Below are 25,984 nucleotides of genomic sequence, written 5' to 3'. Positions count from 1 at the left end.
CCCATTAACAACTGGTATGTCACTCTTACATCTATCGAAAATCGTCTTTTCTATCCTTTCCTTTCTAACTCTGGAACTTCTTGGAGTTCATTAGAAAACTCCCAAAAGCGTGACCTCTCCTTTTGTGTTTCTAGCCTCATTTCATGTTACCTCAGGAGACTTGTCCTCAAATGTACTTTCTCCAAATGTAACACTGTCCTTGAGTAACAATGCCAAGTACCCCGTCCCTTCTTTTATCACCTGCACTGTTGTTAATGAAGGATCTCAATTCCAGAACCTGCAATAACCATTCCTGGTTCAGCTTTACCTAAGTGTCCGAAAAGGCGGGAACATTGAAATCCCAGGTACCCATCCATGTTCCAAGTTCACTCACCTTATTCCGGATGTTCCTGGCATTGAAGTAGACACACTTCAAAACAATTTCTAGCTTGTCAGTGCCATCTTGCGACCTAGACAACTTAATTCGGACCTCATTACTTCCAACATCCTGTTTTCTTGTACTACAATTTGGGATTCCATTCCAACGCTGAATTCGATTAATCAAGCCCGGAAAGCATTACAAATTCTTTCATGCCCGCCAAAGCGCCTCCCCCCCTCACCACCCCCCCCCCCCCCCACCTACTGGATACTGGTACCCCTTTGGTACAGGTGAAGACAATACCTTTTGTAGAGGTCCCAACGAGCCCAGAGAGAGCACCAATTATCCAGAAGTCCAAAACCCTCCCACCAGCACCATTCCCATAGCTGTGTGTTCAAAATCCTCTCTCTCGCTGTTCCTTGCCTTGATAGCACGTGGTACAAGCAACAAACCAAAGATAATGACCGTCCTTGTCTGAGCTCTGTGCTTCCAAATTAGATCTCTGAATTTCTGCCCGAAATTCCCACCTCTCTACCTACCTGTGTTGTTGCTGCCTCTGTAGACCACGTCTTGGGTCTGTTCCCACTCCCCCTCAAGGATTCCAAAAAGACGATCAAAGGCATCACAAACCCTGACACCTAGGAGGCAACACACCAATCGTGAGTCTCTCTTGTTCCCACAAAACCTTCTGCCTGACCCCCCCTTAACTGTGGATTCCACAATGACTGACGTTCTGCACCTCTTCCCCCTTCCCTTCTGAGCAACAGGGACAGACACTATGCCTGTGGCTCATTGGTTCTCTCTGGTAACCCCCCGACCCCCCCCCCCCCCCCCCATCGAGCAGTTTTCGAGGAGATGGAGTTGGGTGCACTCCCACAGATGCAGCGACATTAGTTTTGACACTTACCTCCCACATTCAGCAGAAGGAACATTTAACTACCCAAACCACCATTCCCACATCACCCAAAACCTATCCAAAGACCGTCAATTCACACTTATTATCAGAAAAAGTGTCCAGTCTGTACCTCTAACTTTCCCCCTGTCCATAACCTCATGTTGAAGGGTTTTTGACTGAAACATCGATTCTCCTGCTCCTCCAAAGCTCCCTCACCTGCTGTGCAGCACGACACTCTACCATAACATCACGTAGTCTGCTCTCTTGCATTGCATAAGTATTTTAAACATGAAAATCTTCAATTAAAGCAAGCAGTGAAGAATAGTACAAAACAAATTGATTAATTTGTCATAAAGCCATGTATGTTTCAGTAATGTATTGTCATGGAATGCTGATGAAGAGGAAGTTTACTGACATTGGCAAAGAAGGTCAAGAGAGTGATTTCTAAGTCACCTCAGTTAATTGCTATGGACAGGGAATACAAGTACAAGCAGTTTATGTCCATGGTACGTAAGATACTACTTCTGCCTCAGCTGGAATATAGTCTTCACTTCCATCTACTGTACAGTTAAAAGGATGTGAAGCCGAAGAGGTTATTCGAAACTCCAAGATAAGTACTAGGAGCAGGTGGAGGCCATTCAGCTCCTCGAACATGTTCCCACATTTTTAACCATGATATCTAATTCATCTCGGTCTCACTTTGTGGCCTACTCTCCTCAGCCCAGCAGCACATCCCTCACTGCAAGTTCTTTCGAAACCTTCCATAAATTTGTTATTTGTCCCAACGTCGACTGTGCAATCTGAGACTGAATTAAACTGATTTATGGTCCGTTCAGGGAAGAAGTTCTTCGCATGTCATTTTTATACTGTTTGTCATTTTTATATATGACCTGGAGGAGGGGCTTGAAGGCTGGGTGAGCAAGTTTGCCGATGACACGAAAGTCGGTGGAGTGGTGGACAGCGAAGAAGGCTGTGGCAGGTTACAGCGGGATATAGATAATTTGCAGAGCTGGGCAGAAAGGTGGCAAATGGAGTTCAATGTAGCTAAGTGTGAACTCATTCACTTTGGTAGGAGTAATAAGAAGATGGATTACTGGGCTAATGGTAGGCTACTTGTAGTGTCGATGAGCAGAGGGATCTTGGTGTACATGTACACAGATCTCTGAAAGTTGCCACCCAGGTAAATAATGCTGTGAAGAAGGCATATGGCGTACTGGGCTTTATTGGTAGAGGAATTGAGTTCCGGATTCCAGAGGTCATGTTGCTGTTGTATAAGACTCTGGTGCGGCCGCATCTGGAGTATTGTGTACAGTTCTGGTCGCCATACTATAGGAAGGGTGTGGAGGTACTGGAACAAGTGCAGAGGAGGTTTACCAGGTTGTTGCCTGGCAGGGTAGGAAGATCGTATGAGGAAAGGCTGAGGCACTTGGGGCTGTTCTCATTGGAGAAAAGAAGGTTTAGGGGAGATTTGATAGAGGTGTACAAGTTGATTAGGGGTTTAGATCGGGTTGACAGTGAGATCCTTTTTCTGTGTATGGAGTCAGCTGTTACTGGGGACACAGCTTTAAATTAAGGGGAGGTTGGTATAGGACAGATGTTAGGGGTAGATTCTATACTCAGCGGGTTGTGAGTTCATGGAATGCCCTGCCAATAGCAGTGGTGGACTCTCCCTCTTTATGGTCATTCAAGCAGGCATTGGATAAGCATATGGAGGTTATTGGGCTAGTGTAGGTTAGGTCTGCTTCGGTCGGCGCAACATCGAGGGCCGAAGGGCCTGTACTGTGCTGTATTTTTCTATGTTCTATGTTCTATGTGGTTTTAAACTGTTCCCCCCTTGTCCAGAAACTATGGACTCTCTTCTGGAATGTGCCAGCAAGAAAATATCCAGTCGACAACTCCTCTGCAGATTCCGTTTAATTTTCGATATGCCTCAATTAGTTCTCCCCTCAATCTTTTTAAATTCAAGAGAGTATCGGATTAAACTACTCAGTTTCGCTTTTAATGACCAAACCCTCTGGCATCAATCGAATGAATCACTTCTGACCTGCCTCCAATGCAAGGACACACTTCCTTCGGTAAGGGGTCCGAAATGTTCACCAGTGATCCATGTGCAGTCTCTCTAATGCCTTGTATAGTTGCAGTGTCACCTCCCTATTTTGGTACTCCATCACTTTAGCAATAAGTGAGAATTTTCCAGTTGCTTTATTGCCTGCCTGCTCGACCTGCGACTTGGAGGTCACCAATTTGTTTACAAATGCAATCCAATTTGAAGGACTAAATTACCTTTCTTGCCCCTATTGTTCACGTGTCTCACGGATCTTCACCACGCATATTGTCAGAAACTGTCACAAAGCAGTAGCAGGGTGTCAGACATCCCTTTCTACGCTGTGACAATTCAATGATTGTATGAACAACAAAACATTACTGACTTACCAGGAATGCCAAAGGCTGCTAGAATCGGATAGTAAATTCTCCTTATCTGTATGATTGTTGGCTGCACCATTCTCTGAAGAAGTTTTGAAGTGCAACCAGATTGACGCATTCACTTGCAACGCATTTGAGGGCAATCAATCGTCCTTATTTAAAGGTGAACATGTCCCCCGTTGAGGACAAAATAAACGTGATGCAACACTACCAGAATAACATTCACTGTAGAGATTTATGCTGCCCCAGGTGTTCGTGCGGAGATGACGCAGCTTAATCAGAGATACACCTTTCACTAAAATGAACAAGTGGAATAACATCACAGAACGAAGGTGATTGGCATACCCACAGAGGAACAGACATAACTCATGATTCCTTGTAATTGTCTTGGCTTCCTTTCAGTTTAAGTTAACGAGCCAAATCATTAAGCACCCTTTGTCTTATTCGTTTGGACAGTAACATAGACAGATGTGATTAGTCATGAACAATAGAGTCATTGATTATCGATTGTGGTGACCATCCTTTGAAATGACTGGACGGCGCATGGCTACGCGTATTGTTGTACATTCGTGACTACTTGTCCCAGGGATAGTACTTTTCCCAGGTAGCTGTGAGGGTGGCGTCCATGTGTATATTTAAGGCTGAAACAGATAGATTGTTGATCAGATGGGGAATCACGGGGTTGTGGGGAGAAGGACAGAAAAGTGAACATGAGGAGTCTCGAATCAGCCATGGTCCTATAGAATGGCAGATAAGGCTAGAGGGCGGCGAGTGGCTGATTGCTGTTGCTGTGTCTTACAGCCTTCTGAGATGGAACGCTCTTGGATTGCTCCTGCAATGAAATTAAAATACAAACGAGAGCAAGACAAAAGATATCGAGCAATATTGAAAAAAAGAGAGACTTATACAGAATAATGCTTGGCGTGGAAAAGGCAGAAACTCTAGATTATGTGTTTCTTCAACGCTTTCCAGAGACACCAGCTTAACTGAATGTAAGATAAATATTCTAAATCCATTTTTTTTCAAAGGTAATTAACTGATCAAGTTCAACTCAAAGCTTTTCAATGGGATGTAATTAAATGGTTTAGGAGAGACACAGCAATGATACAATTATATCAATGAATATTTTATTGATAATTGTAAATTACTAAAATCTGATGTCATTCCCAAGTTTCTATTGCACGACTGGCAAAACTTTAATCCTGATGATATCGATAGTGGAAGGTGTTTACCTCAATTTTGAGAAGGAAGGTCATTGCTTGACCTAGGTTATTATCTTTGTTGAAGGGGCAATTGAAATAGCTGAAACAGCTGACGATGCAGAAGTTGCATGTTTTAATATGTAAATTGCACTGGGGACGTTACCCTTTTGTTGGCTCAGAAAGGACATCAGAAAATGATGAATCGTTGCAAAGCTCACAAACTCTCGAGCGAGTTTGTGAACAGGGAGAAATGGTTCAAGGTAACTGTTCTCTACATCCACTCTGGCCCCTCTCCACTTCTCTCTTTCCACATTTTGATTATTGTAATGTAAACCATGACAGTAAAACTGTGCCCGTCAAGTTTCGCGCAGGATTCAGTCTCGCTTGTTCAAGATAAAATATATATTTTTGGGCGGGGTGTGAGGGCAGGACTGTTGAAACCATCGAATGTGGAAGATATTGATTGCACAAATAAGGGACGGATAAAGTCCACACAACTCTGGTTGATGTGGAACGCGATTACTGAAGATGTATCAATCAACTCTGAAAGATGCAGGCCTCTCTGCGTGAGAACTAGCTCAACGACAATATTTGCCTGCTAAAGAAAAAATCCAGACTCATCTGTAGGCAAGTTATAAACTTCTCACAAAGGTAAACACTGTATGTGATGACTGAGTATGATATCTCCTTGTCCCTCCATAATGCACCCACACACCCATACATTCTAAAGCACACCAGTTTCAAATCTCCTATGTTGCTTGAATTAACAATCCCACATTTGTCATCAGCGCACTATTTGTACTCTCAACATATTTGGTATTTGGAGAACCCCATGTCACACCATAGGGATCTCTGTTCCCCTAACCATCATAATGTTGCAAATGTTCACCCATTACTCCTGGGATTGTGCACTTCGAACAGCTGTGATGCTATTTATGTTTCCCACAATCCCCTCTGCCATGCACACAATAGGATCGTGCTCTTATGGAGTTGAACCAAGCAGTTCCAGACAGGTCAATGCTGCAACATAGAGCACATCAAAGATTTATCATCAATCTGTCATTATACAACGCCAGAGCAGGAGACACTTGTACCCAGGACTTGTCGCTCAGGTGTACCGATACTGCCAATACGTCACAAAAGTCTGAAAGTAGGAAGAGTAACCTGTGCTCCTGTTTGAACAACTACATCTGTTGCACACTGACAGCGACCGAAGTGGAAAGTGAAAGAACACAAGTGGCCTCTTGTTCTGAACCATGCTGAACAGATTCTGCTGTCCCTGAGGTCTACAGCCCAACAAAAAGGTCCTTCAAACCATCAAGTGCAGGTATGAGACGGTGATCCGATTTAGATGAGGTTGGAACTCACCCTGGTGCAGCCTTGACAACAGAAAAGCTGTTAATGTCTTGACGGTTTCCACTCAATCGCTCCTTAATCTTTTCAATTATAAAGGAAACTAGGAAACAAGGGACACTGTTTTCTGTTTATTTAGCATGAGCTAGAATGGAGAGATATCCCAGTCCACATGGAAACAGGGAAATCTCTTTCCAGAAACTTTACAATTGCAAGATTAATGATGCACTTTCAACTGGCACATCAAGCAAGAACAACACTTCAGTACCAATTCGTTAAAAGACTGTCAATAATATTAATGATCAATTACCTCTTGGATTCCTTTGAGGGATTATCTGTTCATCAATATGACAGTTGGAGAGCGTAATCTCTCTCCCTCATTTTCATTAATCTCTGCAGTGTTGGTCGATCCTATTCTGTGTGCCACCAGCGAAGCCAATCCTGATTCAACCATTCAAAATTCGCGCCACACCCTACACAGCTTTGATCTCTTGGCTCAGCATCAGCAATCCCTTTGCTTACCTCTCGTTCTTTTTTTTAAAGTCGCTATCTGCACCCTCTCCGTGGCTGATATTGACTCCTTGCCCTTCTTCCTCAGCTCCTTTCAGTTCTGATGAAGGGTCATTTGTCTGGAAACGTTAAAGTTGTTTCTCTCTTCACAAGCGCCGCCAAACCTGCCAAGAATCTCCAGCATTTTCAGTGTTAGGTTGAGACCTCCATTATCCGCCGTTCTCTGTTTCAGTTCTGGTTTCCTTCCATTGCTGTGCCCAGGTGCTGCTCTGAGGATAACACCTAAAACACAATGCATCCTTCTTTCAGGAAAAATAATTAAGGAACAATCAACTATTCTAGTGATAAAGAAGACTTATTATCCAGTTCTTGCAATCATCAGAGTCCCTGGTGAGTGAAAATTATTTTTCGTTGATAATTTGGATAAACTGCCTGAGGAGTCAGAAAGAACTGAAAAGATGGGAAAAGGGTCAGGTGGGTGGTGGCGTTGTTCATCACGGACAGTACTATAGTGGCAGAAAGCACATTTGATGATTCGTCTACTTAGGTAGTATGGGCTAACGTTAGAAAAAGGAAAGAGAAGTCACTCTCTTGGGTGTTTTCTTTCAAAACCTGTTAGTTAACGTAGCTAACTTACTCCAGATAATTTTAACTGGACACTTACCGAAACAAATACAAAAAGTATGTTCTGGACTGCCTCCTTAAGAATGTTTTGAGTGATCTGTCTTGGTCTGCAAAGATTAGGTCTCATTATAGATTTAAACAGCGAGTGGTAGTTGCTCGTGTCTTTATTTCGAGTTTCGGTTTGGTTGGGTAAACAAAGCTTGGGAGAGCAATGGCTCTTCCCTTCGGCAAGAAGTATCTGGAGGTGGACAATGTGACTTTGGAGGCTTGACAGAAGGTGAGTAAGATGATTGAAGACAAGCTGGTATCGAAGCTATCTTCTAATGGAGGAAAGATGCGATGATTCCAGCAGTAGCTCAGCCATTATATTTGCTGGTAACACCATCAGGATCTATAGAGATGGCAAGAATTCAATTGCAAATGGACAGCTTGAGTTACAGTCGAGAGAGAAGGAAAGGACAGCAGGAATGAAACCGTTTCAATTAAGAGTAAAATCAGAAGAGAAATAAAATGAACGAAAGACTTTAACAGAAGGAAAAGTAAAATAAAAAGAGAGTCTGAACTTCAAAATCTGATGCTCCGAAAGGAAAGTCAGCTAAAAAGGATGGAGATGAAGGCTGAAGGCAGGTCTGGTGAGGAAGAGAGTGAGGATCAGCAAACCCATGATGGGCGAAAGCCTGAAGAGAAACTGTTTAAGCATGTTCAAGCATTTCCTGCATGTGACGAGAAGTAAGTGGAAACCTTTTTCATTTAATTTCAAAAAGTGGCTAAACAAATGCAGTAGCCAGTGACCATGTGGATTTTGTTGATCCAAACAAAACTTGTGGGTCAAGCAAGAGATGTATTCGCATCATGATCAGAGGAGGTGTCTGGGGTGTATGACGAGGTGAAAGACCCATCGTAAGCTCATATGAGCTTGTACCATAAGCCTATAGGCAACGTTTCAGGAATCTAAGGAAGGACCCTGGTCAAACCTATGTTAATTTTGAAAGGATCAAACAAAGTAATTTCGATAGATAGATAAGATTAGATTACCTACAGTATGGAAACGGGCCTTTCGGCCCAACACGTCCACACCAACCCGCCGAAGCGCAATCAACCCAGACCCATTCACCTACATTTACCCCTTCATCTAACACTACGAGCAATTTGGCATGACCAATTCACGTAACCTGCACAGTTTCCGACTGTGGGAGGAAACCGGAGCACCCGGAAGAAGCCCACGCAGTCACGGGGAGAACGTGCCAACAGTCGCCTGAGGCGAGATAAGGGTTTTAAAAAGAGAGAAAAGCTACAATGCCCTTGGGGAGGAAATAGAAATTACATCAAATAAACTTGCATATCTCTACAAGAAAACCACTGGAAGGAAATATATAATGCTTGTATCGCCTTCATCTTTGAGCAAAAAGCAATTATGTTTAATAATCACTGAATTTCTCATCTATCAAGCTAGCTTATTCCTAGTTTTACTGATTTTAATGAACATCCAATCAGCATCAAAACAAAGTGATTTCAGAATCTTGAATCGATGCATTCATTTGGATTCTAATATCAAGCATCAATTAATTGTCATTAGAATAATTAATCCATAACTTGATTTAGTCTCTCTAACAAGTATAGTGAGGGTTACATTTTTATTTGAGTCATTATTTCTTAGCACCAACAATGCAATATAAAATTCCTTTATTTTTGCAGGACAACTATCCCACAATGGAACCAACAATTTCCATCCAACACTCATTATCAATATTTGATTTTTGCTCAGTTGCACGACCATATTAATCTCGATTTGGAGATGGCGTTGTTGGAATCAGTAATCTCGGTTTAAGATATTCAGAGAAGTCTAAATAGTTTTCACTGCAATAATTCTTGGTCATTTCCACAAATTGCTCAATTGAACATCAATACGTGATTTCTCATTATTCTTAAATTCACTCACAGCATTTTGAAAAATCTACTTGTTGCTAATATCTAATAAGTATTGAATCTACCCAGGGGGATAGATGTGCAATTATGGCTCAGTATGTGATCTAATGCAAAGGTAATTCATGATACAGTCAAAGAGTCACAGAGGTGTGCAGCACGGAAACTGACCATTGTGTGGTTCCCAAATTATCTAGCCCCATTTGTGAGCATGTCGCCCATTTCTCTCTAAATCCTTCCTATTCATATACCCATTCAGATTCTTTTTAAATGCTGTAATTTTACCAACCTCCACTAGTTCCTCTGGCAGCTCATTCCATATATGCAACACCCATTGCATGAAAGATATAAAAGCTCCCTTTTATATCTTTCCCATCTCTTACTAAATCTATGCCCTCTAGGTATGGACACTGCCACCCCAGGGAAAAGATTTTCTCTATTTATCCTCTACATGCCCCTCATGATTTTATAAACACCTATAAGGTCACCCCTCAGCCTCCTACGCTCCAGGGAAAACAGCCCCAACCTATTCACCCTGTCCATCTTATTTAAATCCTTCAGCCTGGACAACATCCTTGGAAATCTTTTCTGAACCCTTTCAAGTTTCACAACAGCCTTTCGATAGGAAGGAGACTGGAATTGCACGCAATATTCTCAATGTGGTGGAACCAATGCCATGTACAGCCACAACATGACCTCTCAGCTCCTATAATCAATGGTCTGACCAATAAAAGGACACATACCAAATGTCTTCTTCACGCTCCTAACTAACTGAGACCCTACTTCAAAGGAACTAAGAAACTGTACTCCACGGTCTCTTTGTTTAATAACACTCCCCAGGACCTGACCATGAAGTGTATAAGTCGTGGCCTAATTTGCCTTTCCAAAATGCCGCACCTCACATTCATCCAAATTAAAATCCATCTGCCACTCCTCAGCCCATTGGCCTTTCTGATCAAGATCCCATTGGACTCTGAGGTAGCCTTCTTCGCTGTCCACTACCCCTCCAATTTTGGTGGCATCTGAAAACTTACGATGCATACGTCAGATGTTCACATTTATATCCTTGTGGCACATCACTTGTCACAGGCTTCCAGTGAGAAAAACAAGCCTCAAACGGCACCTTCTGTATTCGACCTTCGAGCCTATATTCAATACCATGTATTCAAATGGCTATCTCTCCCTGTATTCCGTGAGATCTAACCTTGCTAACCAATCTCCCACGTGCAACCTCATCGAACGCCTTACTGAAGTCCATATAGGTCACGTCTACTGCTCTGCCCTCATCAGTCCTCTTTCTTATTTCTTCACAAAGCTCAAGCAAGTTAGTGAGATATGACTTCCTACACACAAAGCCATGCTGACTATCACTAGTCAGTCTTTGCCTCTCCAAATGCACATAAATCCTGTCGCACAGGATTTCCTCCAGCAACTAGTCCTGCTCCAATGTCAGGCTACAGGTAACGTTCTACAGTTACCTTTTCCTTTAGACCATTCTTCAATTGATTAGTTTCCTTACAGTGAGCAAACAGGCCATTTGACCCAACAAATCCACACCGACCCTCCGACGAGTAACCCACCCAGATCAATTTCCCTGCATTTACCCCTGACTAATGCACCTACTTTATGGGGCAATTTAACATGGCCAATTCATCTGACCTGGACAGCTTTGGACAGTGGGAGGAAACCGGGGTACCCTGAGGAAACTCAAGAGAACACAGGGAGAATGTGCGAACTCCACACACACAGTTGCACGTGGCACAAATTGGATCTGGGTCGCTGGTGTTGTGAGGCAGTAGTGCTAACCACTGAGACACCGTGTCACTCAAAATTACGTCACCACGTTAGCCAACCTCCAGTCTTCCTCACCTGTGACTATCGATGATAAAAATATCTTCACAAGGTGCACAGCAATCTCTATACTCACTTCCAGTAGAGTTCTAGGGACTACCTGATAAGGTCCTGGGGATTTATCCAATGTTTTGCCTTTCAAGGCATCTAGCACCACCTCCTCTCCATTTTTGGACATTTTCAAGATGTCACCATTCAATTCTCCACATTCCATATCTCCCATGTCTTCTCCACAGTAAACATTAATGCAACCTACTTACTTACTATCGCCTACATCTCCTGTGGTTCCACACAGAGGCTGCCTTGCTGATCTTTGAGGACCCAATTCTCTACATACTTTCCCTTTTGTCCAAAACGTACTTGGAAAAACCCTTTGGATTCTCCTTCACTCTATTACTCAATGCTATTTCATGCCCCTATTTTACCTTCTTGATTTCCCTCACATGTATACTCCTAGTTCTTTTATACTCTTGTAAGGATTCACTCGATCTCTCCTGTCCATGCCTGAGTTATGCTTCCTTCTTTTTCTGAAGCAAAACCTCAATTTCTTTGGTCATCCAGCATTTCCGACACCGACCAGCCTTTCCATTCACCAGAACAAGAACATACTGTCTCTGAATTGTCGTTATCTCAATTTTGAAGGCTTCTCACTTCCCAACTGTCCTTTAGCTGCGAAATCTGTCCCCAGTCAGCTTTTGAAATGTCTTGCCTTCCTCCAACTTAGAACTTCAACTTTTGTATCCGGTCTATCCTTTTCCATCACTATTTTAAAACTAATAGAATTATGGTAACTGGTGCAAAGTGCCCTCCCCCCCGTCCTAAATCACCTGTCCTGCGTTATTTTCCAAGTGTAGGTCAAGTTTTGCACCTTCTCTCGTAGGAGCATCCGCACACTGAATAAGAAAACTGTCTTGTACGAACTTAAGAAATTCCTTTCCAACGAAACCCTTCACTCTGTGGTTGTTAGGTTAAAATCCCCTACTAAAGCCATCCTATTATTCTTAGAGACAACTGAGATCTCCATACAAATTCGTTTCCCAATTCCCACTGACTATAAAGGTGTCTACAATGCATTCCCAATGAGGTGATCATCCTGCTCTTATTTCTCAGTTCCACCAAATAACTTCGTTGGATGTATTCACAGGAATATCTTCCTTAAGTGCAGCATTCATGCTATCCCTTATCAAAAAACTCCACTCCACCTTCTCTCTTGTCCCACTTTCTATTCTTCTTGTACAATCATTGTGAATATCAATTTCTGTTTTAACCATGGAATCTGTTGTAATTATTTGATTAAATGTGACTTCGATGTCAGCATTTATTGTATTTCTAATCTGAATAAGGTATAACATGTTTTCATCAAAAAAAAATTAAGAATTCTTGTGACTTTGAGAAAGGACAAAAAAAGTATATCTCTGTTGTTTCATTAAATAGTCAGAGTAAATGTTGAATTCTTGGAATTCGTACATTTTTGGGAAGAAAGGAATTTTCTTCAGCTGAATAGCCGTACTGAATGACCAAGTCTTATGTTTCGAATTCATGCATAAAAATTTTAATTTTCTTTTCTTCATATGACAAACTGCTTTGAACACATGGAGTTAATTCATTTATTTGCATTCATCAATGTACATTACTCACACAATTAGGCCTTCTTTTGTGTTGCACCAAAATGCTATAAGGTTCATGTTTAATTAAGATTATTATTGATTTATTCCAACATTATTGTAAAATACTGTTTCATTTCAGTTCATTACACACAGAAACCGTCGAGTTAATTCGCAGTGCAAATATCACAACTGACATCAGATGAGTTTCCATTTGAGTATCCATAGTAAGCATGTGATTATAAACCTGCCCTTCCTGGGTGGGAACATTAGGAAGGGTTCTTGTGGAGTTCTGGTACCGTCTGTACTACTAGACAAGAAAGCATGGGGTACCATCCCAACCTTCAACAGAATCTGTGGAATCCGCAACCCAATGAAACAGTTGAGTGTTCCTCAGTTAATGTTTGTGAAGTTAAAATCGATTATTTTTTGAAGAGCGAAGGAATTAAACGTTATGGTGAGATGCGGAGAAGTCGAGCTGAGCCCCTGAAAAGATTAGCCCTGATCCTATTGAATGGAGGAGCAGGCTCAAAGGGTCAAATGGCCTACTCCCGCTCTTGATTTTTCTATTCAATGTTCCTCACCGCCTTTTGCCTTTGCATTGCCACTTCCACAGAGCTGTGGAGTTGGACCACAAGTTCCCTCTGTCCGTCAATGATCCTGAGTGACGTGATGTGTCCTTTGCGATCCTTCGCTCTGTCCAAGTACCTCTGCTCTGGATGCCCTTGCTACGATCTGCCGATGCAGCTCGCAAAGCATTTTTTTCACTGTATTATGTACATGTAACAAAAATAAGTAAACTCAAAACAAACACATGCAGACACAAGCAGAATGTGCAAACTCCACACAGATAGCAACACAAGGGTGGAAACAAATGGAGGTCCCTAGTGCTGTAAGGCAGCAGTTCGAACCATTGATTTACCATGATAATCACTGAGTCACCACACAAACCACTGGGCTACATTATTAACCATTGAGCTGCAGTGCTAACCACTGAGACAACATGCTAAACACTGAGCTACTGTGCTAACCAATGATTAGTGTTAACCACTGATATGCCATGCAAACAACTGAGCTACAATGTTAACCACTGAATTACTGTGTGAAGCACTGAGCCACCGTGATAACCACTGAGTTAAACTGCTAACCACTGTTATGCTGTGCTAGCCACCAAGCCTCCATGCTCGCCACTGAGCTACCATACTAACCATTGAGTTACTATGTTAACCACTGAGATGATGTGCTAACCACTGAGGTGCAGTGCTCACCACAGAGCCATCGTGCTAACCAATGAGCTACTCAGTTAACTACCCACCCACTGTGCTAGCCACTGAGCTATGGTGTTAACAATTGAGTAACCATGCTAACCACTGACCTACTCTACTAAAGACTGAGCCACCATGCTAACCACTGAACTGCTGTGATAAACACTCAGCTACCGTGTTAACCAATGAGCTACAACATTAACGATGGCATCACCGTGATACTCACTGATCTAATGTGCTAACCACTGAGCTATTGTAATAAATAACGAGCTTTGTGCTTGCCACTGAGCAACTAAAATAATCACGAATCCTATCGCCACCATACTAAAAACTGAGCTACAGTGCTAACCACTGAGCTAACGTGTTAACCACTGAGCTACTGTGGTAACCACTGAGCCACAATGCCGAACACATAGCTGTTGAACTAACCACCGTGTGGCTATGCTAACCACTGAGCTATTAAACTGACCACTGAGCCACTGTGTGAATGACTACGCTACCACACTTATCACTGAGCTAATGTGTTAAACTCCGAGTTCCTCTGCTAACCAGACAGCCTCCATGCTAACCACTGAGTCAATATGATAAACCACCAGGCCACCACGCTAAATCTGAGATAACGTGCTCACCACAGTGGCCGTGCTGACCACTGTGTTACCATGCTAATCAGAGAGGTACTGGGCTAACTATTGAGCAAACGTCCTAACCACTGAGCTACCGTACTAATCCTTTAACTAACGTACTAATCAGTGAGGTACTATACTAACCACTGAGTTACTGGGGTCAACGCTGGGCCACTGTGCTAACCACTGACCTACCACGCTAATCTCTGAGCTAACGTGATAATCCATGATGTATTGTGCTAACCATTGACCTACTGTGCTAACCACTGAGCTAATGTACTAACCACTGAGCTATTTTGTGACAACTGTGTTACCATGGGAACAACTGCGCTCCTGTGCTAATCCGGCAATCCATGCTAACCACTGAGTTAATATGATAACCACCAGGCCACCATGCTAAAATCTGAGCAGACGTGCTCTCCAAAGCCACTGGGCTAACCCCCGAGTTACCATGCTAATCAGTGAGGTACTGTGCTAACCACCAAGCAAACAAGCTACCCACTGAGCTACCGTGCTAACCACTGAGTTAACATGATAATCAGTTAGGTACCGTGTTAACCACTGAGCTATTGTGCTAACCATGGAGCCATCATGTTAATCATTGAGCAACAGTACTAACTACTGCGCCACTGTGTTCATCACTGAGCTGCCATGATAAAAACTGACATCTTGTGCTGACCACTGAGCCACCTTGCTAACTACTGTACTACTGTGTTAACTACGGTCCTACCATGCTAACTCAAGAGCCACCGTGCTAACCACTGTGTTGATGTGTGAAACACTTATCTACCTTGCTATGCACTGAGCGTCCATGCTAACCACTGAGCTGATGTGATAATCACTCAGCTAATGTGTGAACCACTAAGCTACCGGGCTAACCACTGAATCACAGTGCGAATCACTGATCGAACATGTTAACCACTGAGCCTTCGTGGTAACACCTGATCTACTGTGATAAACACCGAAACACCATCCGAACCCATGAGCGCCTGTGCTAACCACTGAGGCATTGTGCTAACCACTGAACTATTGTGTTTACCACTGAGCTGATGTGTTAACCATTGAGCTAATGTGCTAATCGCTGAGCTAACCACAGATATAACGGAATAACCACTAAGGCACCATGCTAACCATTGAGATACCATGCTCACCACTGAACTTCTTTGTTACCCACTGAACCACTTTGCTAACCACTAAGCTAACATGTTAACCACTGACCTTCTGTGCTAACCAGGGAGACACTGTGACAACCACAGAACTAATGTGAGAACCACCATGCTAAAACCTGAGCTGATGTGCTTACCACTGAACCACAGTGCAAATCAGTTAACTACGATGTTAACCATGATCTGTTGTGCTAATCAGTGAACCATCGTGATAACCACTGAGCTACCGTGCTCACAACTGAGCCACCATGTTAACCATTGAGCTACAGTACTAACTACTGATCCACCGTGCTAACTGCTGATCCACCGTGCTAAGTGCTGACCTACCGTGCTACTCACTGAGTATATTTACTCTCATCTGATCTACAACACTAACCACTGAGTTACCTTGCTTACTACTGAGCAACTGCATTAACCACTGAGCCACCTTGCTCACCACTGAGTCACCTTGCTAACCACTGAGCGACTGTGCTAACTATTGAGCCACCATGCTAACCACTGAGGGACTGAACTAACCACCGAGCCACCGTGCTACCTAATTAGAGACTAAACTAAGTACTCATCTACTGTATTCACCACTGTGTTACTCGGCTAACTGCAGAGCCACTGTGCTAACCACTGAACAACCGTGCTAGCCACTGAGAGACAAAACTAACCACCGAGCCACCCGGCTAACCACTGAGCCACCGTACTAACCACTGAGAGATTAACCTAACCACTGAGCAACCGTGCTGACCATTTAGAGACTAAACTAACCACTGAGCCACAGTGCTAACCATCGAATCACCGTGATAACCACTCAGGCACTATGGTAACCACTGACTGTCTAAGCTAACCACTGAGCCACCGTGCTAACCACTGAGCTAACATGTTAACCACTGATCTATGGTGTTAACCATTGAGCCATCGTGCTAACTGATGACCCAGTTTGCTAACCATTGACCGATTTTGTTAACCGCTGAGCTACTGTGCTAACTGTCTAGCCATCGCATTAACCACTGATCTGACGTGATATGCACCAAGCCAATGTGCTTAACTCTGAGCTGACCTGTAACCGCTGAGCCGCCAGTTAACCACTGAGCTACAATGCTAACCACTGAGCCATCGTTCTCACCACTGAGATATTGTGCTAACCATTGAGTTACCATGTTAACCACTGAGCTACCGTGCTAGCCGTGAAACATCATGCTAACTATTGAGGTGCCGTGCTACTCACTGAGTCACCGTGCTAACCACTGAGCTATCATGCTAACCATGAACCATTGTGGTAACCACTGAGGTGCGGTGTTAACCACGGAGTCACGTTGCTAACCACTGAACCTCCGTGCCAGGGACATTAGAGAAAAGAAACACACAGGAACAACAGACTGTTCACCACGGTAGTAGGTAAAGTGGTGGAATCTGTCAAGGAAGGAATGATTAATGGACATTTGAATAACAATGATCTGATTATCAGAGCACGGCTTTGCAATAGGGAAGCAAACATCATATTTGACCTTATTGAAACTCATTGAGGATGTCATGAAATGGAAGGCAAGTTGATGATGTCGTGATATAGTTGTTTTTTTGACTATTTCTTTGGTATTCTTCGGAATAGGATGTTTATTTCGAGATATGGAACATACAGTCATAGATAAAGAGTCATAGAGAGAGACAAAGAAACTGCAGACGCCTGAATCCAAGGTAGACAAGCAGGAGGCAGGAGGAACACAGCGAGTCAGGCAGCATCAGGAGGTTGAGAAGTCAACGTTTGAGGTATAACTCTTCTTCAGTACTTTCTGTGTTTAAAAACAAAACTTGCCCCCCTTGTCTTTCAATTTTTTTCTCCGCTCACTTTCAAAAGATGCCGCCAGCCTTGAAATTCCTCACCTCGGAATTTCACTATCTACACAATCTACACTATCTACACCCCTCATGGTTTTATAAACCTTTGTAAGGTCACCCCTCAGCCTCCTGCGCTACAGGAATACAAGTCCCAGCCTCTCCTTATAACTCCAGCCCTCCGTGATCAGAACTGTACACTGTATTACAGAAGATGCCTCACCAACGTCCTGTACAACCTCAACGTGATGTCCAAGTTCATACAACAGAAGCGTGACCTAACAGAGCAGGGTGAACGTCGAGAAGTCCAGATGTACAAAGGAAGTTTAGTGCCTTTGGCATCCAGTCACTGAAGGCTAACAGACGGATGTACTAAAGTTATTAGCAAAGCTCATGGGAAAGTAACCTTTATCACCAGTGGGTTTGAGTACAGGAAAATTGCTCTGGGATCTCTGTACAACTGATGTTTCCTTTTATACCCATGATTAAATGCCAATGTTTCTTGCAATAGGATTGGTCCTAAGTTGTCAAAATCATCAGGTTTTGGGTATTTAAGTACCCGGTTTTCATTGATTGGCTAAACTCAAAAGCCTGTCATGTCATTAAAAAAGAAAACTGCTGTTTGGCCCACTAACTGTATGGCCTGTTCATACAAAATCTTTCCATACGGGCTCTCTGTGCCCAAACAAACTCAAGCAGCTGGTCACGGGTGTCCATTTTAAATCTTTAAGCACAGACAAAGCGCATGAAATTTCCAGGGAACACGTAAAACATTTCGTATGTTCCAGCACTTTACAAACTAATTTTAACATACTGCCTCCCAGTCTACAAGTATTCCAACCAACTCCGTAGCTCAGGCTGCTTAGTTAGTCCATCGAGTCACCCCGATCTTTCAATAAGCATCCCTCCCAGATCCCCCCACCCGATCCGTGCATTATCCCATCTAAACTGCACACGCCTGGACACCATAGCATGGCTAATCCACCTTGACCTACACAACTTTGCACTGTGGGAGGAAACCAGAGCACGTGGATGCAACCTACGCAAATATAAGGACAATATTCAGGCAGGCAGTGGCCCAAGGATAGAATCATGCCCGGGTCCCTGGAACTGTGAGGCGGCAGTGCTAAATACTGAGCGATCTTGTGGCCCTATCTGTGTAGTGCTGGCATTTATTACACAATCTGCTCCCGACCCAGGATGCGTCATATGTCAGTGAACGTGAGTCCTGGAGCCTTGTCATTACCATTAAGAATGACCCCATGGGATATCGGGATTACTATAAACATGAACACCCAGTGCAGGATCGAATATTGGGGCACTTACTTATGTTTTTCTCCATTCGAAGCCAATCAGAGCCATCAATCCCCATCAGGAATGGATATCCAGCTGTTCTTGTTACTGACGAGTATTCAGGAACACTATTACTTTCTACTTGCATGTATTGGCATTCCAGGTACAGAGCGTCTAAACATTTGACAAAATCCCCGTTTATTGTTGTGTATATGGAATCATGTCACCGTTGTATTCCATACCGAGAGAGAACAGGTGGAGAGATGGGATCTATCTCTGCATAAACAGCAGGATTTGTTCATAGCTTCGTTCATAACTTTAGCATGTTGCAATTGAGATGTTTTTTCGGGAGAAACTGCCAAACAGTTGACATTCAGGGGAATATATCACAGGCAGTTTGAAGACACATGTCAGGGGATATCTCAGGCTCTTTTTAAGCAACATCTCGTTTGGAATGCATGATCGGAAATCGTGGGTGAAGACTATTCAATAGTATGTGTATAGAACGAGCTGCCAGAGGAAATGGTAGAAACTGGTAGAATTACAACGTTGAAGAGGCGTCTGGCTGAGTCAATCATAGGAAGGGTTTAGAGGAATATGGGCCAAGTGCTGGCAAATAGGACTAGATGAATGTAGGATATTAGTCAGGATGGACAAGAAGGATCGAAGGGTGCTGATTATCTCTGTGTCTCTAAAATGGATTTAACAACTGATACAAAATGCGAAGACCCACTTCGAGTCTCTCCTGGTGAATTATAAATCAAGTTAATAGTAAGTACAAACATCTGTAATCTTGAATCAAAATTTACTTTCAGATTTCATCACCTTTTCCTCCTTCTGCTCAATAAGGTCATACGGGACTCTGTTTGTTCCTCCATAGGTGCGGCCAGACCTGCTGAGTTTCTCCAGCAGACTCTGTGATTGTTTCCAAAGTCCCGAAGCCACCGTCTTTGCTTTCATTGAGGGGAGAGCGTTGCCCTTCGATCGTATATGAGAGTTCTGATGGATTCACGTTCCACCAGTAGCACACTGGAATCTCAAAAGAAATCTTGAGTTTGATAGCCAGGAGAATGGAATAAACACCCAGTGCTGGGACTTAGAGAATGCCATCTCCCAAAGAGCGATCTGTACATGAATGAAGGTTCCGTCATTCCAAAATCTCAACAAAAACAATACTTCAAGGTTTTGCTTTCAATATACTGCAGAACAAACACGACTTCCATTACCAAATTTTCTTCCAATGAGTTCAAGCTAACTTTTATCGTCCTGGAGATATATTGTATTAATGTTTGCGTTCCTTTATTTTTTGCAGCCAATTTTGTGACTATTATAATCCTGTGCCGAGGCAATTGCGGACTTTCCAAATCAGTGACTCTATACCTGTTGGCCATGGCTCTTTCGGATCTCCTTGTTATCGCCTTTTGCGTGATTTTCGATCAACTTGCATATTATCATGTGAAGTCTTTGATCTATTTTCTTACTCAAGTATGTGCCCTCAACCAGTTCCTGATGTCCGCTTTCATGGACTGCTCTGTCTGGTCCACGGTCGTTTTCACCTTTGATCGCTTTGTTGCCATTTGCCAGCACGGATTCAAAGTGAAATATTGTACATGGAGGATGGCAGTCAACGTCCTCACAACCATCTGGGTGGTGAGCATCTTGAGGAGTATTCCAGACTACTTCAAATACGAGCCCATCGTCACCATAGACGGACAAGGTAGAGGCTGTAGGGTGCGATTCGTCTTTGGACATTTATTGGAATGGTCCATCTATGACTGGCTCAACCACATTCTTACACCACTCATTCCATACCTTCTCATTCTCCTTCTCAACTGTCTCACCGTCAAACACATCCTGCTCGCTAGCTTGGCTCGGAGAAGACTCGTACATCAGGCCGGCGCTGTCAGCAGTGACGAGGAGATGAAAAGCCGAAGGAAATCCATTGTTTTACTCTTCGGCATATCGGCTGCGTTCATACTGCTGTGGCTACCCACTGTCATCTACTTCATCCTGGACCGAATTGCCAGCTTTTACTACAGCCCGGCTAATTTCACCCACCCGTTGGCGATTTTCTCCCAGTGCAGCATCATGTTGAAGCTCCTGAGTTCCTGTGTTAATACTTTCATCTATGCACTGACCCAGACTAAATTCAGGAAGGAGCTATGGAATGGGCTGACCTTTCCTTTCTCCCTGTTGCTTCGCGTATCTAAGACGGTGAAGGGGTGGAGTTAACTTGTCACCCCCTCCACACAGCCCCTTGTTTTGAGCAACGCCTGTTTTGCACTGTATTCCCCCAACCCATCAAGGCTTCACATTGTTAGGTCTCCCACGATTTTGTGTTCTTTCACACAATAACCCCATGCTTTTGTGTTCCTCTCTATCATGGCTACCCACCTTATTCCCAACTGTCCTGTTGCCAGAGTATCCAAATCTCATTTAAAAGTTGTATCTATGCCTGCATCATTCACTTCTTCTGGCATTTCAATACACAGACAACTGAGACTGAAAAGAGGTCTCATAACGTCGGTCATAAAACTGTCTACTCTCACTTTGAAAATATATCCATTATTTTTGTATTTTTACACATCTACATAAAGGACTAACGCTTATCAGCCCATGTTACCTCACAGTGCAATGGACTCTCGTTTGATTCTCATTCTGCACCCCACTCCCCCAATCTTGGGTGAGAATCTATGCGGAGTTTGCGCATTCTCCCCATGTATTTTGTATTTCCTCCCCAAATACAATTATGTGCAGGTCAGATGTAATGGCCATTTTGTTACGCCATAGTGTGAGGTGCATTCATCATGGGTAAATATAGGGAGGGGAAATTGAGCGGGGTGGTATGGCGTGGATTTATTGGGCTAAATAGCCTGATTCCACTCTAGAGGAAAGCTTATCTATGCTCCTCATGAGTTTATAACCTTCTATTGGATCACCATTCAAATTCCATACCTATTCAGCTTATTTTTATAACCCAATCCTAACAACATTCTGGTAAGACTTTTCTCCCTCTTCTCCAATTAATGATATCCTTTCTATAACACTGTGACCAGCACATCTTATTGTACAATGGAAGATGACTCACTAACATTCAATAATACCTCAACCTGATGTCCCTATTCTGAGATTCAAAATCTAATCAATGAATCTAAGATGCGAAACACCTCCTTGACCACCCTTTCAAACTGGGATGCAAATTGCAAAGATTTGTAGAACTGAATTCTTAAGCTAACCGTCTGAATTTTCAATTGACTCTCTAAAGATTCTGATGGTGTTTTCAGGTAATGTAAATACTGAGCTATTGTTGTATTTTTCGCTCCTTTCCTCGTGGAAGGAGGCTTCTCCAACTCCAGCTGGTCTGTTAATTCAAGCAGCTTGGCGTTAAGCACTTTTCGCAAACTACCAAGGTCACTTCTTTCCCCCCCAGAAAACTCTTGGTGAATGAAAGAGCCGTTGGTACTCATGCATTGTTTTAACCAACCAAATTCACCACTCTAAACAAAAGTCATTAATACCTATCACCCGCTGCCTTTCAGTCCAACAATCCTAATATGAAAGTGGAACTATAGAATCAATCCTGCAAAGAGCCCCAATCTGTTATGGATCAAGTCAGACCCCTTTCTAGAAGGTAACACAAACCCTAACTTTGCTTGTTGTTCTATGCAGGTGTAACGTGGATATTCCGGAAGGGAGGCAGTTGGTCAAACCTCGTAGTTATAAACAAAACAGAATTTATTTACAAGATTATCAAATGAAAAACAAAAAAAGAGAATAAAATACAAAATAACCACCTGTCTGAAAAACCAACAGATCATCCCAATTTAATGATGCTGTTCCAAATGCTTGCAATAATCCCCCTAAACACCCCTTTGCACAAAAGGTAAAAACCAAACGCAATATCTGAGGCAGTCTCTCTTTGACAGAAACTAACTGGCCCTAAAACCCTTCAACCCCAGACTTTTTGGAGTCTGTGTCGTTTATGGCATCTATGAAAAAAAAACAAGGCCAGCATAACCTTAATAAAGGAGCATCGCAGTTAGAACTGAGATGTGGTGTGAGTGTGTGAGAGTGTGAGTGTGTGTGTGTATGTCAGTGTGGAGTTGTGGGTGTGTGTGTAACATTGACATTTCCAAGGGGGTGGAATGGGACTATGTGGCGCCGCCCTTTTGGCGCCGATCATTTGGCCCCGCTGTTTTGGCTCTGAACTGTTTTGGCGCTCATTGCTTTGGCGCTGAGCTGTTTTGGCGTCAATACATATAGATAACCATCGTGTGAAAATTTTGGTTTGTCTCTTTTGCTTAGAATGTTTTCAGCCATTTCTGGTATGGGCTCTACAAGAACATAGAAAGAAAATTATATTACAGCTTTCCAATGTGAAAACAGAAGGGCTTAAGTATCATCAAGGCAGTAGATGACAATTAACAATTGTTAAAAGAGAAAATGATGACAAAACGAGATTTGAATCTACAGTGGATCATTACACCTTTGACTATCAACTCTTGCTAGTTGAGAAAATTATATCGGGTCGTTAGTCATCCTCTCTTCTTTAACCAAACAAGACTTTTTAAAATTCTGATTTGGCACCAAAACAGCTCAGCGCTAAAGTAATGAGCGCCAAAACAGTTTGCAGCCAAAACGGCAGGGCCAAATGATAGGTGCCAAAAGGGCGGCGCCAAAACTTACCTGACCCCCCCCGCCACCCCACAGAGGGATACTCTGCTTTGAGCGTCTGTGTGTGAGGGGTAATACTGACAGAGACCAGCAGAGGGAGACTGCTGTTGGTGCAGTCAATGACAAAGGCCTGAGTATGAACACCTTCAACACAATGTGTGAGATGTAACAACTTCCCAGCACTGACAGATCCACTGTTGTCGGAAAAATGGAAAACGTATAATATGCCTTGACATGTTGCTGGGAATGAAGTACATTTGTTTCATAATCTCAACTTCAATTCTATCAGATACTTATATTCAATTCTGCAATAAACTTATCGTCATCTGTTTTCTGGTCTTCTGTTAAAATGTGAGGATATTCTGTCCAGTTAGATAACGCACTTATAATCATTTGTATAAAACTTAAGTTCATTCAGTTTGCTTACTTTACGTGTTTGTTTGAGTTTTATTATTAGGTTCAAATATTCTGTGTTCCTTTATGCAAACATCTTGTGATTATTTCTGACAGGCTCACTCTGTCTCTGTTTATTTTTCTCTTCCTTTCATTCTTTCTGTCCCTCTCTCTCGATCTCTCTATCTGTCATTCTCCATCTATTTGTCTTTTTCTGTCTTTGTCTTTGTCCGTCTTTCTCTCTCTCTGTCTTTCCTCCTTTCCCTCTCTCTCTCTGTCTCTCTCTTTCTGTGTGTGTGTTTGTGCACTTGTTTTCACCTTTCTCTGTCTTTCTTTCTCTCAGACTATCTCTCTTTTTCTTTCCTCTCAATATATCTCTCTCTCTTTCTCTCTCTCTCTCTGCCTCTCTCCACCTGTTTTCTTTCACTCTGGCTTTCTATTTTTCTTTCTCTCTCATTTTCTGTCTTTTTACTATCTCCATGTCTTTCTCTCTCTCTGTCTTTTTCACTCTCTGCATTTTTCTCTCTCTATGTCTCTGTGTGTGTCTGTCTTTTCCCCTTCTCTTTGTGTCTCTCCTTGTCTTTTTACTTTATCCCTCTTTATCTCTCTCTGTCTGCCTTTTTCTCTGTGTGTCTTTCTTTCTCTCCCTCTCTCTGTCTCTTTCTGTCATTTTTTTGTTATTTTTGTCTGTCTTTCTCTCTCTCTCTCTCTCTCTCTCTCTCTCTCTCTCTCTCTCTCTCTGTCTTTCGCTGTCTGTCTTTGCCCCCTTGACTTTAACCACCCTCCACTCCTCCCTGATAACCCGCCGTGGGCCCCACATAGTGACCACGTGCAAATACTCACTAACATTTGGTCTGATGGTGGAGGGACACAGCAAGATCCCACGCTCCAGCCATTCGCTTTCACACCCTCTCACCCACCCATTCACACCCCACACTGAGGGATGGACTTCAGCTGACACCGCCTCATCCACTCCCCAGTTTGACCCAATATTCAACCTCCACAATTATGTGCTTAACCCAAATTTAGACCCCACCTCCCCAGATGTTGTGACTGTCTCCAATTTGGCTGCCCCCCACCCTGTACACCCTACTCTCGGCCACCATTAGAATTTGTGGTGGAGGGGTCATAACTGGGGGTGTGGGAACAAAATTGCCCTCATTTTGTAACACCCACCCTGTTTATCTGCCCTTCCCCAAGTTTTGCATCTACTTCAATTATGTGACCCCTTCCCTATTTTTCACACCCGGGATGTTTGCAACCTCCCAGATTGTGCAGTGTCCCTTTTGGCCCTGACCCTCCCTCTCCATTCTTCCTCGTTCTGCACCGCCCTCTGTGTCCTACATACCCCACCCTCACTGAGCCCAACTCCCTGAGCTTTAATTAAATGAGTCTATATGGGTGGACTGGCCCATGATTACTCCCCTCTCCTCCCAGTCCCAGAATCCCTGCCACTTCACGATCCCCCAGATGAGGATCTTCAAACAGTCGTACCTAACCACAATTCTCTCTGCAATGAAATGATGTGGATCCTGTCCTGGCCTCCTCAGGATTTGCCCCGACTTGGCCCTCAGTAAATGCCCATTCCTGTGGAGACCTCTCCTCCCTGCTACCCAATTCTGTCCCCCACACACAGTGAGTGCTTGCAGAGACTGATCACAGGGATGCCCATCAGGATCCCAGTCTTTTGCCATTTCCTGTCACTCCATCATCAGTGAGAAACAGAATTTATCTCCTTTACCCCTCCACCAAGGTTGTCCCTTTCCCCAAATACTGTCCCCACCCAATTACCTTCAAACCAATGTTCTATCTGTCCCCAGTTTTGCGGCCTCCACTGACTCTGCCCACAACCCCCAAGGCCTCCTGACTAATTGCCCCACTTCAGGTGCTGCTTTATTCCCCTCCAAAAACTAACAGGCCGAATAGACTCTCCCCTCCTGCCATATTTGTCTGCCTCAGCTTGCTGTCCCCACAATTTTGCATCTCTCAATTTTGCTCCCGAGCC

Source organism: Chiloscyllium punctatum, chromosome 47 (genome assembly GCF_047496795.1).
Source record: "Chiloscyllium punctatum isolate Juve2018m chromosome 47, sChiPun1.3, whole genome shotgun sequence".
NCBI lineage: Eukaryota > Metazoa > Chordata > Chondrichthyes > Orectolobiformes > Hemiscylliidae > Chiloscyllium > Chiloscyllium punctatum.
Note: the sequence above shows the minus strand (reverse complement) of the source record.